This window comes from Oxyura jamaicensis, chromosome 4 (genome assembly GCF_011077185.1).
Source record: "Oxyura jamaicensis isolate SHBP4307 breed ruddy duck chromosome 4, BPBGC_Ojam_1.0, whole genome shotgun sequence".
Lineage (NCBI taxonomy): Eukaryota > Metazoa > Chordata > Aves > Anseriformes > Anatidae > Oxyura > Oxyura jamaicensis.
In genome coordinates this window covers 14,841,239-14,853,805 of record NC_048896.1, presented here as the reverse complement: position 1 = coordinate 14,853,805, position 12,567 = coordinate 14,841,239, and positions in this window count along the sequence as shown.

Genomic DNA, 12,567 nt, shown 5'->3' with positions numbered 1-12,567 from the left:
TGGTGGGGAGCAGAGAGGCGAATGCTGAGGGACGGTGCTGGGTTCTGGTGACCTTCGCCGAGCTCACCGAGCCTCTCCGGGTCTTTTTCCCAGTGCAGAAAAAGAAAAGGCTTTCAGGAAATTAAAGGAATAATAATAGTAATAATTAAAAAAAATCCTGGGAGTACAATTCTTTCCTTTGCAAAATGAGTCACTCGAAACGTGTATGTAAAGCTTCAGGAGAAAACTGGTTTGCGCAGAACATTGCTGGGGTGGGGGAAGAGAGGAGGGACATTTAAATGCTCCGACTGAAACACAACACCTCAGACACTTTATTTCCCAGAAAACAAAACCAAATAATAATAATACAAAAACCCAACCCACCAAGTCTGAAGTTCCTCCGAGCCTGCCGTTAATCAGATCCACCGCTGAGCGATGCTGTGCTCTGCGTTTCCATTATCTGTCCTCTTGAGAGCTCGCCAGGAGCCAGACCGCCTGCTGTGTGTGCTGTGTGGCTGCTGAATAACCATCTTGCAGCGCACAGGGGTTTCAGAGAAATTCTCTGAAATTGCTCCAGGAACCTCGCACCCGAGCTGAGCAGGCTTCGCGGGAGCTTCTGCCTGCTGTCAGGGGGAAGGCCTGCTGAGAAACGGGTGCAGGAACCTGGGAAAGCTTTCCGAAATACCACCTGGAGAGCACGCAGGTACCTGTCCGAAGTCACCGTCCCGCAGCTGACCTGCAGTGCGGGCTGTCCTTAGCGTCAGCGGAGACAGCTGGAGGCTGGGGGGTGCCCCCCAACCAGCCCCTGTCCCCTCCAGTCCTGGGTTTTGGCCAGATTTGTTGTTTCATTTCTTCTGTTCTGCCTCCTCCTGCGTTTGGGAAGCTGAATTATTTTGCCCACTGAGCCCACCGTGGGGACAAAGCCTCTGGAAACACCGTGGACCTCTTTTTTTTTGTGCCTGAGTTCAAATCCCTCCACTGAGCGGCCGCTGGGGCAGTCTGGGGCTGGCCTGAGGTCTAAAATCTCCCCTCCCGAGCGCTGCCACCCAGGGCTGTGTTTGGGGACGATGCCGTGCTGCTCGTGCTGCCTGCAGTGACTGGGCAAGGCTCGGAGGAGCAGGAGCACGGCAAAACCTCGGGGACATCCCTCGGTCCGTTCGGTCCCTGAAATGGTCTGGGAACCCCCTTTGCTGGCAGCATGGGCGCAAGCCCCGGGGTTCCCCCGAGGTGGAGGAGTTTTGCTGGCAGCTTTGGGGCCACGCTGGGAGTGGTTTTGGGCTGTGGCTGACGCGTGTTGGTGTCCGTGTGGGGTTGTGCATCCCCAGCTGGCGGTGGTCCCGCTGTCGGTGCGGAGAGGGAAGCCCAAGGCTCGGCTGGTGCTGTGCTCTGGAGCATCTGGCGGTGCAGAGAGTGACTTTTATTTATTATTATTATTATTATTAATTTTTGCCAGGTTCCCCATCTGAGGGAGCAAGGACTGGATTTCAGCTCCCTCTCCCCCACGAGGGGCTGCGCTCGCCGGCACGGCAGCGTGCCCCGGGCTCCCTCCGCTCTTGGAAATCAGAACTGCAGCCGGCCTCAAGTGAGGCGAGGCGAAATTTGGGTGATTTGCCGCTGCTAACAGCCCTCGGGCAGGGGCACCCCCGCTGCCAGCCCCTGGTCCGGGCTTGGCTGGGGCTCCGCATGGGCGCGGGTCCGCCTGGCACCGGCGCCGCGCCCTGCCCCCGGGGACCGAGGCCGTTTTGGGGTGCCCCCGGCCGTGCCCGTGCCGCAGGAGGTCGCTCTGCCACCGTGCTTCGGTGTCGCCGGGCCCCGCAGGGCCACAGCTGTTCCCGCTGCGTGGAGCCAGGGTACACTGTGTTCGCCCTGAGTCCTCTGTTAAACGAAATGTTTATGCATGCCTCTGCTCCGACTAACTTCTTGGCCGCCTTGCACGAAGCCTGCTCCCCGCCGCGGCTCCAGCTGCCCGGAGGTTTGGGGAAGGGTCTGTGTGGTGTTAAATTTAGGGGGCTGCCGCCCTTCCTGCCCGTGTGTCCCCGCTCCGGGCAGCCCCCTCCTCGGTCCCCGTGCCCTTAGTGCCCGGAGGAGCTGCTGGCCCCTTCCAGGGGCTACAGAGGGACCACGCTTTGCTTCCTTGCCTCGTGGGGGTTGGCACCCACTCCACGAACCTGCCACCCCTTTCTGGCTCCAGCAGGGCTTTGGGGATTTGAGAAACAGCCGAGGAATTTCCTGGGCTCCAGGGTGTCTCCGGCAGTGCTGCTCCTGGTGCTGCTCCTTCTCAGCAGCCTCCTGGCCAACACCTCCAGCTCCCACCGCCCTGCCTGCCACTGGCACCGCGTCCTGGGGCTGCCCGGTTGCTGCCCCCCATCTCAGCCTCATGTCCCCTCTGCTGCCCAGCCACCATCCTCCTCCTCTGCCCCAGGGGACCGTGCCAGCTCTGCACACCTGAAGTTAAAAGGTGCTGGTGCTCAGCTGCACCCCCAGGGCAGCCCTCATCCAGATGTGACATTGTGGTGTCCATGCTCCTCCTGGTGTCCCCAACCCCCCAGAGGGGCTTCCTCGGTGAGAAGGGTGCTGCACACCTTGGGTAAGGGGGCACCAACACATCGAGGTCCTTTATCACCCTGTCAGATGAGACCAGCACCAAGGAGAGGTGTTTGGAGGCTTACGGAGACCTCTGGACACCGATGTGGCTTGGAGATGGGTTCTGGAGCTGGTGTCTGCCCTGTGGACCCCAGAGCCAGAGAGAACGGCACCACCTCGTGTTTGTGGACGTGCCGAGGGAGAGTCACATGAGATGGAGCGAACCCCGGTGCCTGAGCAAGGGAGCCAGACAACGCTGACGGCCATCAGGTGCCGATGGCCGTCATGTTGACGACATCGTGCCGGACTCCCAGGCATGTCTCGGGCTGCAGGACTCTTTCCCAAGTGCTCTGGCTTTCGGCAGAGCCGGTTGCCCAAGCGGCCCACGCGCCCCTGCCAAGCTGTGTGCCACGGCCCTTGCGCAACGGTGTTGATAAACACTGCGGGGCATGCCAAGTCCTGCGAGACAACAGCTGATGCGCTGGGCTGAGGGAGTGCCCGGCACGGCAAGAGGAATTTTCCACTCCTCTCCAGAGAGCGCATCTCACCCCGCCGGGGATCGTCCCCAGCAAGGTGCGGACCTGTGTGCTGGTGTCCCAGCTGCCCCTCTCTGGCCCTACCAACCCCGCCATGCAGCCCTACGCGCAGGGCGAGGCAAGGGCTGGCTGCGTTGCCTTGGGCATGGTGGCACCCCCAGAGGGCTGGGTTGGGATGCCGCCGCGCCCAAGGCGACCCAACCATCCCCTTGGGGCCCTGGTGTCCTTAGCTGTCCCTTTCTGAGGATGTGTCCCCAAGGACTTGCTTTGCAGCGATGTTGGCCCTCTCTGCGTGTGCCCCAGGGGTGCCGGGTGCTGCCTGGGTCGGCTCTGCCCTCTCCTTCTGCTGTGTCTTCTGGCACGTTGGAAACTCCTCAAAGAGCAGCGGGTTTGCAGTATGAGAAGGGTGTGCTGCATCACGTGCTGGCTGTTACACGGCGATTAGCGTGCTAAAACCCGATTTAATTTGACCAGCTCACGTCCTGGAGCTGCAGGCCACATCATCTGCCTCGCAGCCCCAGCGTGCTCTTAACAGCAAGGCTCTCCATGCAGGGAGGCTGACTGTGCTCGTCAAGGAGGAGCGTGCGGGACGTTTGGGAAGCCTGCTGGCCCCTGCAGATAGCCATGGGCAAGCGTGGCACCCACGGCTGCCTGGGCAGCAAGGAAATGGGATTATCCGGGGCAACATCTGTAAGTCAGCAGCTGCTGATCTCTGCCATGAGATGGTCCTTTCCACGAGCCTGCCTCCCCGCAGCGGTGTGGGGAAAGCAGCTGGCACCAGGACGCACATGGGGACGGCCGGGGTGGGTGCCCCATGCTCCCGGTGACAGCAAGCCCTGAAGCAGCATGGGGTTCTCCTCCCCGTGTCCCCTACACCGCTTTTGGGACGTTCCTGCTTTCCAGGACGTTCCTGTTTTCCAGCTTGGTTTAAAGCGACTTGAGTGGCAGAGATCCTGGCCGTTCCCCTGGGAAAGCATTTCAGAGCTCGGTGTCCAGCCCCTGCGTTTGCTGGTGGGCTCCCTCAGCACGTGGCTTGCTGCAGGTGTGGTGCAGGGAGTTAAAGCTTCCAGCCTCCCTCCCATCTTTCCTCCATCCTCCTCCCTCCCTCCCTTCCATCTGCTCTCCCTCTTGCCTCCTCTCTCTCCTCTTTCACTACATTCTGTTTCTCTTTCTGTTTCCCTTTCTGTTTCTGTTGCTCTCTTTCCTCTCTTTCTTCCCCTCTCCTGCTGCTTCCCGGACTTGCCCCTGCCTCGCAGAGGGACATTGCCACCCTGGCATCCCTGTGCCCTCCCCTCTCATCAGGTGCTGCGGACGTCCTTGCCTCGTCCCCTGCCTGCAGACGGAGATGCCCTGGCAGCATCAGGCGTGGGCGTGACGGGCAGGGAGCAGCCACGTTTTGGTGGCACTGGAGGTGTGTCACACACGCGGTGGCAGGGGGATGGCATGGACAGCCAGACCTGGCTCGTGGCAGGGGTGTGCTGGGGCCGGAGGAGCCCATCGTGCTCCCGTCCTCCCAGAGAGGAGCCGCTGGAGGCAGGAGGAGGCCAAAAGGACTGACAACCCCCCAGAGCCAGGTTTTCCCACTGGATCGGCGAGTGCTGATTCACAGGTTTCTCCCAGGGCTCCAGCGGTGACCCCGGTGACACCGGGCTGACCGCTGGCACAACCCGGGGCAGGCAGCGCGGTCCTCGCAGGTTGTCCACTGGGGAGAGACAGAGCTCGGGCAAAAAGCAGCAGGAGAGGCAGCAGGCGTGCTGGGGACAGGCTGTCCTCGCTGAGCGACGATAAGGACAATCAATAATAAAAACAGGCAGCCGGGACGCGAGCCCGGCCTCGAGCCAGCGACCTTCAGGAGCTGGGTTACTGGAGCAAGCACAGGCGTTCTTGGCAGCGGGGCCAGGCGGCGGAGGGGGAGCGCTGCCGCTGGAAGCACCCGGGGGAGCGTGCGGCGGGCGTGCAGCCCTTCACGCCCCGAGCGGAGGCTGCTGCAAGGGACACCTCGTGCGCACGCCGTGCACCTCGAGAGCCAGGGACACGCGGCCGGGCCCCCCCCCTGTGCTCGTCGCCCCGATGGCGGCAGCGGCGACGAAGCAGGGGCGGCGCGCCGGGCGCACGCGCGCGCCGGCAGCCAAGCCCCCGGAGCAACCCCGCGCTCTTACATAAGGATTTGCATTTACAAACCGCTGCGCAAACATGACCCACTCGCCGAGAACACCGCCTATCTCAGCAAGATCCCGATAAAGCAAAAAAAAAAAAAAGAAAAGAAAAACAGCTCCTGGTCGGGGCTGTTTGGGTCTCGTGACCCGGGAAGGGAAAAGGTTCGTGCTTGTGCAAGCCAAGTCCTTGCAGAGCTCCAGGGACGGGGCTCCAGCTCGGCGGAACAGCCTGGAAGGTTCGAGCTGGCCGAGATCCGAGGTGGGCGTCCGTCCTGGGGCAGCTTCTGGCTCTTTCTGAGCTTCTCAACGCTTTCTGTGTGGCTCAGGGCCCAGCCTCCCTGCCCCGTTACAAAGCCCTGACCCAGTCCCACTGGGGTGAGGTGGCTTTCTTAGGGGTTGCAGCCACGGTACCCCAGCCCTGCTTCTTTCTCCCGCTCCCCACGGAGCACTGCCTCATGATGAAGGTGCAGATGTGCTCTTGCAGCGTGTGCAGGGTCTCGTGCTGCTGGCGTGCTTGGGAGGATGTGGGCATCGTGGCTCCCTCGGGAAAAGGCTGACCCTTGTATGCCCCGGCTGCCTGCGAGGAGCTCGCCTTTGCACGCAGCCGATGCTGCAGGTGCGTGCTTCCCCCACCTGGTCTGGGAAGCCTTCCCGGCTCCGCCTGCCCCATGCATCCCTCCTCTTCCTCTGGGCACACGAAGCAAGCTGCCTGCTCCAGCCCTCTGAAAGCAGCCGCAGCAAGGAGCCACAGAGAAAAGGCCAAAAATAGCCTAGAAATGGTGGAGGTAACAAAAAAAAAAACATAAAATATCGCTCGGCCGACGGCAGAACCAGTTGCCACCCGGCTGAGACAAGAAAGGAACTGAGAGATAAAAATAACATTGCTTGCAGGGAGCCAGCCCCGGCCACCGAGTTCCCAGCTGCCTGCTCATGTGGGCTGACTGCGCTCGTGAGAACCGCGGTCCCGTGCTGTGCCGGAGCCGCGCATCCCGCTGCGCACCCATCCGGGGCAGCGCGGTGACGAGGACACCCACCCAAGCGTCCCGGTGCTCCCATTTACACAGGGTGGCCATCTGGCACATGCCCAGCACGTCCCGACCCTCCCGTGGCGTGCAAAGGTGGATTCCTGGGCCACGAGCAGCCTGCTGGAGGTGGCCGGGAGCTTTGCCGTGCCCTCCCCGCTGCAGGGAGCAGCGAATCCAGGCTGGGATGAAGTTGGCAGCCTCTCCTCTGCCTGACCTCAAATGCACCTGCGGGCCCGGAGCGGAGGACGAGGCTCCCGGCGAGTGCAGCTGCAGCAGCCATGCCTTATCTCGCCCGGCGTGCCATTGCTTTGCTCCTCCCTGCGAGGAGCAAGGCAGTGAATAAACAGCTTGGGCTGTGCTCCTTGTCCCCTGCGCAAGGACAACCCGCGTCCTTTGGACCTCGCGGCTGGGAGCAAGAGGGGACTTGAGGCTGGAGAACCTCCCCGGGGAGATCTCCCTGCTTTTAAGTCCCGTGGGCTGAGTTTTCATCCCTGGCTTTTGCCAAGTCAATGCTGGGTCCACTCCTCTCATCTCCCGGCCTGGGGCTCCCGAGGTGGAAGCCATGAGCAGAGAGCATCGCCAGAAGCTGGGCCAGCAGAGGGGATGGAGGGCGCGCTCCTGGCACGGGAGGGTGCAGAAGCAGAGCTGGAGACTGAGCCTGGCTTCCTCTTCGGCAGCTCAGAAACAAGCCTGCCCTGACACCACAGGAAAGCGCACGAGCCTGTAGCTTTCCTCCTGCCTCTGATCTTGCCTGTTCCCCAGCACGCTTGGTGGGGAGCCGTTGAGGTTGCGCAGCTCCCCAGGATGCCCTGTCCTCGGTGACGGCGAGCCCCTGCCTTGCTGCGCTTGCCGGGAGCTTTAAAGCCCTGCCGGGACGTGTTGCACCCCTCCCTCCATCGCTGGAGCAAGCTGTGGGGCTTCCTTGCTCGGCCCCCACGGGGACAGCGTGTTGCTGGACCATGGTGGTCCGTGCACTGAGCACTGAGAGCAGGTCTTGTGCCAGCCCTGCAGCCGGCGGTAGGAGGCTGCTTTCCCACGCCGACGGCAGCAGGTGGTGGGACATGGAGCCTGCACAAGCTTGCCTTGGGGCTGGGAGCGTGGCCAGGTTGGGAAAGCCCCCCTCAGCACTTGGGCAGCAAGGAGCTGGGCACGGAGCAAGGGCAGGCTCTGCAGGAGGGGACCGGGAGACACGGAGGGGCCCTGCACAGCGGCTCCCTGAGCGGGCACAGCTGGGCTGTGGCTTCAGCGTCTCATCACTGAGGCGTTGTGGTTTAAAGGCAGCAGCATGCAGAAGTCAGAAAGAACAAACTGTTCAGCCGCCAGCCCTTCCAGCTTCTGCTTTCGAAGTTATCTAACAGCCCAAACAAACACAGAAAGCGCTGGCTTGGTCACAGCTGGCTTGTGGTGTGGTGCAGGCACAGCCCGTTCTGTTCCTGTCCCCGTCCCCGTCCCCGTTCCCGTTCCCGTTCCCGTTCCCGTTCCTGTTCCCATTCCTGCAGCCAAGCAGGCTGTGCAGGATCACTGCGCTCTGCTCGGCAAACAAGCTGGGATGGCCGAGCTGATCCTACATTTGGGGATGGAGGGTGGAGGCACGGGGATGGAGATGCTGCAGTCAGCCTGCAGCACCTGCGGTGGTGCTGGGACACAGCCCCTCGGCTCCTCGTGGGCTGAGCACGGGCAGAGGGATGGCCTTGAGCCCTCCTGTTTGGGCTCCCCAAGGATTGGCGTCATGGTGGAGACCACGGAGAACCGGCACAGTGCCTGCAGCGCGGGGAGGACCCACGTGGTTGAGCCATGGGGACAAGGACAAGGCTCGGTGTCCCCAGATGAGCCGAGGAGCTCCCAGCTTGGGGGACGCAGGAGCCCGGTGGGGCTGCACCTGCCCGTGCCCCACCACAACCGGTGCAGCCTGGGGACATCCCGGTGCACGGTCCCACGGGCGTCCCTCCAAGAAAGGGGAAACTGGGCCCTGAAGCACCGGGCTGCGCCGCAGCGTCACAAGTGCCGGATTCACACGCAGGGGTGCGGGTGGGAGGGGGGAAGTGGGAAAGGGGTGGGGAGCCCGGTTACGTAGCCCTGCAGCCTTCCTTCCTGCGGCCGCGGGACGGGGTATATAAACAGCCGAGCTATAATTATCTGGTGAGCAGCCAGCCCCAGCTCCTGGGCATGGCCCCAAGCCTGCTGCCTCCGCAACAGCAGTAACGGGGCTGCGGGGAGCCCCAAGAGGACACGAGATGTCCCCAACGGGTGGGGAGCACCAAACGTCCCGTGCTCCCTCACGGGCCGGGCCGGGAGTGATTCCTCTCCAGACCTTGGGTGCAAGAGCACGAGGTCCCTCGGGCAGCCTGAGCGAAAGCAGGAGGCCACCGCTGGCTGGCCGCAGAGGGGCCGATGTGGGGAACGCCACGGGGGGCAGGGTGCGCCCTGCGCCCTGGCCTGCCCCGATGCCCCAACCCATGGCTTTGTGCCACCCGCCACCAGCTGCGGCCACCCCAGCTCCCCCCAGGCTTTCTTGCAGGATGCTCTCCCCTCGGAGGGGAGGGTGCTGAGCATTTCGAAGGACAAAGTGGACGCCCGAGGCAGCCGGTTGTGCCGGGTCAGATCGCTCTAGTACGGGCCAGGACTCCTGCAGCTAATAGGAAATAGCGAGCTGGGAAGGAGGGACTGAGAGATGGTACAAAGACACCTGGCTGTTGCAAAAGGCTCAGCCAGGGGTTGGCTGTGGGATGTGGATAGTGCTCGGGGTCAGCCTGTGCTGCAAATTTCCAGCTCCTCCAGCCTCCCTGGGCTCAGCTGAGAGCAGTGTTTGCTTTCACTTCCCTGCCTGGCCCCCAGGACAGACGAGCGCTGGGAATTTTCCACAAAAAAGGAAACAAAACCAAAAGAGACGCAAAAGAAAACAATGTTCAGATTTGGAACTAAGGAAAGAATCCATCATTTCCGACCCTAAACCCAAGGGCAGGGGAGGGGACAGGGAATGGAAACAGCCACCTGAATAAGCCGAAGGGGCAGCAAGTGCTCTGGTCCTGGGTGGGACGTGAGGTCTGTCTGGTCGCCCCACGAGGCCCACGGGCTGGCCTGCTGACCCCAGGGGGATGTTTTGGGGTATTTTAGGGCACTCTGGAGCAAGCAGCCAGGTCAGAGCTGCTGAAGATCTGGGCACAGGGCTGGCAATAATGGGGTGAGGGGGTGTCGGGCTGTGTCTCCAGCATGGTGCTGGCCATGGGGACGCGAGGTGGGTCTGGCACGGGCACACCTTGGGGTAGGAGGCGACGCTTCATGCTGGAGCTTCGAGTGGGCTCTGGGCACCCTGGCATTGGATTGTTCCAACCCCATGGCTGCAGGTTCCTGGCCTCAAGAGCTGTTTTTTTTTTTTTTTTTTTTTTATCTGGCAGGGGTTTCGGCCCGATCAGGGAAGCAGCCAGCGCCCCAAGCCCCATCTCACCTGCCCTGCTCCTCCTCCCCTGCCGGGCAGGGCAAACCCAGGATTAGCTGTTCCCCAGCACATCCCAGGTATTTACTCCGTGGGACTCCCGCCCCAGAGGGCTGCTGATGAAAGACGTGCTGGAAGTTGCCAGCGGAGCAAGTTCCCCGCGTGCTTGCATCAGACTCTCCCCGTGTGAGCAGCACGGCCAGCACCCTGCGCTCTGCAAAGCTCCTGGCTGTCTCCTGCGTCCCCCTGTCCCAAAAGGAGAGGGGGGAGCTGCCCCCGGGGAGCTGCTAAGGAGACTGAGAGCACGGCCACATCCGCGTGGGCACCCGGGGCTGGGGCTCACCGGTTCACGTGTCCACGCGGGTGCCCAGCACCTGCAGCCCACCCCTTCCCGCTGTGGACCGAGGACTTCTCCTCCACGGGAGCACGCAGAGGGTGAAGCTCTCCCGACGCGGTGTCGTCATCCCAAAACCTCCCCTGAGGACACCCGTCCAGCCCCTGCTGTGCAAGCTGACTCACCATGGGGGGGGGGGGAATAAAATCACTTTGACTTCGGGGCGCGCCGTGCCCACGGGGTGCCTTTCTCCAGCAGCTCTGGTGGCGAGCTTTCCCCGTCAACACCCCTGCAGCCGTCAGGGCCCTGCGAGGAGAGGCTGCTTTGCTGGGTGCCAGGCTGAGCTGCGAGGCTGGTCCTGAGCCAGGACCATGCCTGGTGGGGTGTTTGATGGTACCCAGAGGGATGGTGACCCCAGGCACAAAGCCCTTGCCCTGTCCTCCATCCCTCGGGGAGGATGTGCTCCCCGGGGCAGGTGGTGGGACGGAGCGAGGACCCATCGGTGGGCTCGGTGGAGGGGATGCCAGCAGGTCTTTTGGGGTCAGCCTGCAATTGCCTCGGCCTTTCTTAAGGTCTCCAGCTTGGGGAGAGAGGCATCCTCAGTGAGCCAGCATCTCCTCGAGAGCCTTCTCCTACCCCCTTCGCCCCTGAGCAAAGCCCTCGGCCCCAGCCCACCCAGGTGTGAGTCCCATCTCCATGCCCTTCTTGCACTCGTGGGCTACTTTCTCCCAGCACAGACGTATCTGGACCGGCTCACGGGCTCTGTTTTCTTCGTTGTGCCAATAAAGCAAAGCTTCTTCCTTATCCCTCCCCTTTCTAATTGTTTCCGTACGGCTGCAATTTCACCATGTCCCGGAGCGGGGTTGGGTTCCCTGCTTACATAAAGTTGAAAACAAGGGGTTTGCAACCGCAGCGCTGGCAGGAGAACACGTCCACCCCGTGCTGCCCTCGGGGCACGGAGCAGCTTCCAGGCCCGGCTTCCGCAGTTACCTCGGAGTCTTCCTTGAGGAATGAAACTCCTCTGGGCTGCAGGGGATGGGGGAGGATCTACCCCAGCCCGCACCTGGGGATCGGAAGGGGATGGGGCTGATGTTGGGTTCAGCCAGGCTTGCAAAGGTGCCACGAGACCCTCTGGGAGTGGCTCACTAGTGGGGACCTAGCGGTCGTCAACGCAGTCTCCTTCAGGGAAAGCCAAGCAACACCTTCCCGGGGTGGTTCGGGTGAGCCTCTGGAGGCTTTTCTCCCCCAGCATCCAACCTCTGCCAGCTCTCTGCAGGCCAGCGAGTGCCAGCCACCCCAGCACACCGGAGCCTCGGCCCCAAGGGCGCCGCAGCGAGGAGGTGGCCAGCACCCCCCGCGCACCGGGACCTCCCTGCAGACCTCACCGGGAGGGGGGCCGAGGTGGTGCGGCCGTGGGGGGACGTGGAGGTGCTGCTCGGCGGCGCCCGTTTCACAAAGGCCTTTCTGTCTGCGGAGCACTCGCACCCCGGCTGTCCCCCGTCCCAGTTTCGGCGCCGGCTGCGCGCGCTGCTCTCATTCCTCGGCCGGTGAAGGGGGCCTTTGTGCGCCGACGGCGGTGGCTGGCTCCCGACACGGGGTCTCGCGCTGCTGGCAGCCAGGGCACGAAGGCGCTGCTCACGTGCCTCCATCCTGCTGCCAGGCCTGGCACCGCTAGGCAGGGAGGGACAGCCGTGTCCCCAGCCCGTGTCGGGGCCGTGATGCTCGGGGACACCTCCCGTGGGACGGTCGTGCTCTGGGCAGCCCGGGGACCTCCCAGCTCTGCAGCCGCCCTTGGCAGGGGACACCGCTGCCACGGGATGCTGACCGAGGGCGCTACCTGGTCCTCCTGCCCCACCACGGTGTCCTCACCTCTGCATCCGCACGGTAGTTTTGAGCCCCCGGCTACTGCCCCCAGCACCTCTTCCCTCCATCCCCGAAGGTCTCACCCTTATTCCAGACGATAAATCAACCCCCTTCCTTACACCCCCTCTCCCTCCCTGCATCCCAGCTGTTCTTCCTCTTGTTTTCCGCCAGCTGCTATCCCGCAGCTAAAAATAACCAGGAATTTACAGCCCTCGACCTTGAACTCAGCCCAGCGCAGCTCTCCCCGCTTCGTGCTGTGTCAGCAGAGCTCAGCCCGGGCTTTCCTTGCCTCGGCTGCGAGAGCATCGGGATGCCGTGAGCCGGGCACGCACAGGGGCTGAGATGCGCCACACGGGCACCGTGCGCGATCCCGAGGACGTCATGGGTTGTTTGCTTTTTTTTTTGCTTTTTGCCCTTTCAAGTCACGTATTTTCTAGCGACGCTTCCTTTGCGGACGTTCAGATTTAGAAAAGTTTCCAAGTTTTTATTTTTTCCCCCCGCCCCGCTTGGGAACGCAGGAAACTCACGATTTCTGCGTCGCTGCCTCCAAAAGGAAAGCTGGGGTGGCCGTGGAGTCACGACACAGCCAGAGCCTTCAAGAAAGCCCCGAAGCCCCAGGTCCGTGCTGGGTGAGGTCATTCTCTGGAGGCGTGCTCCC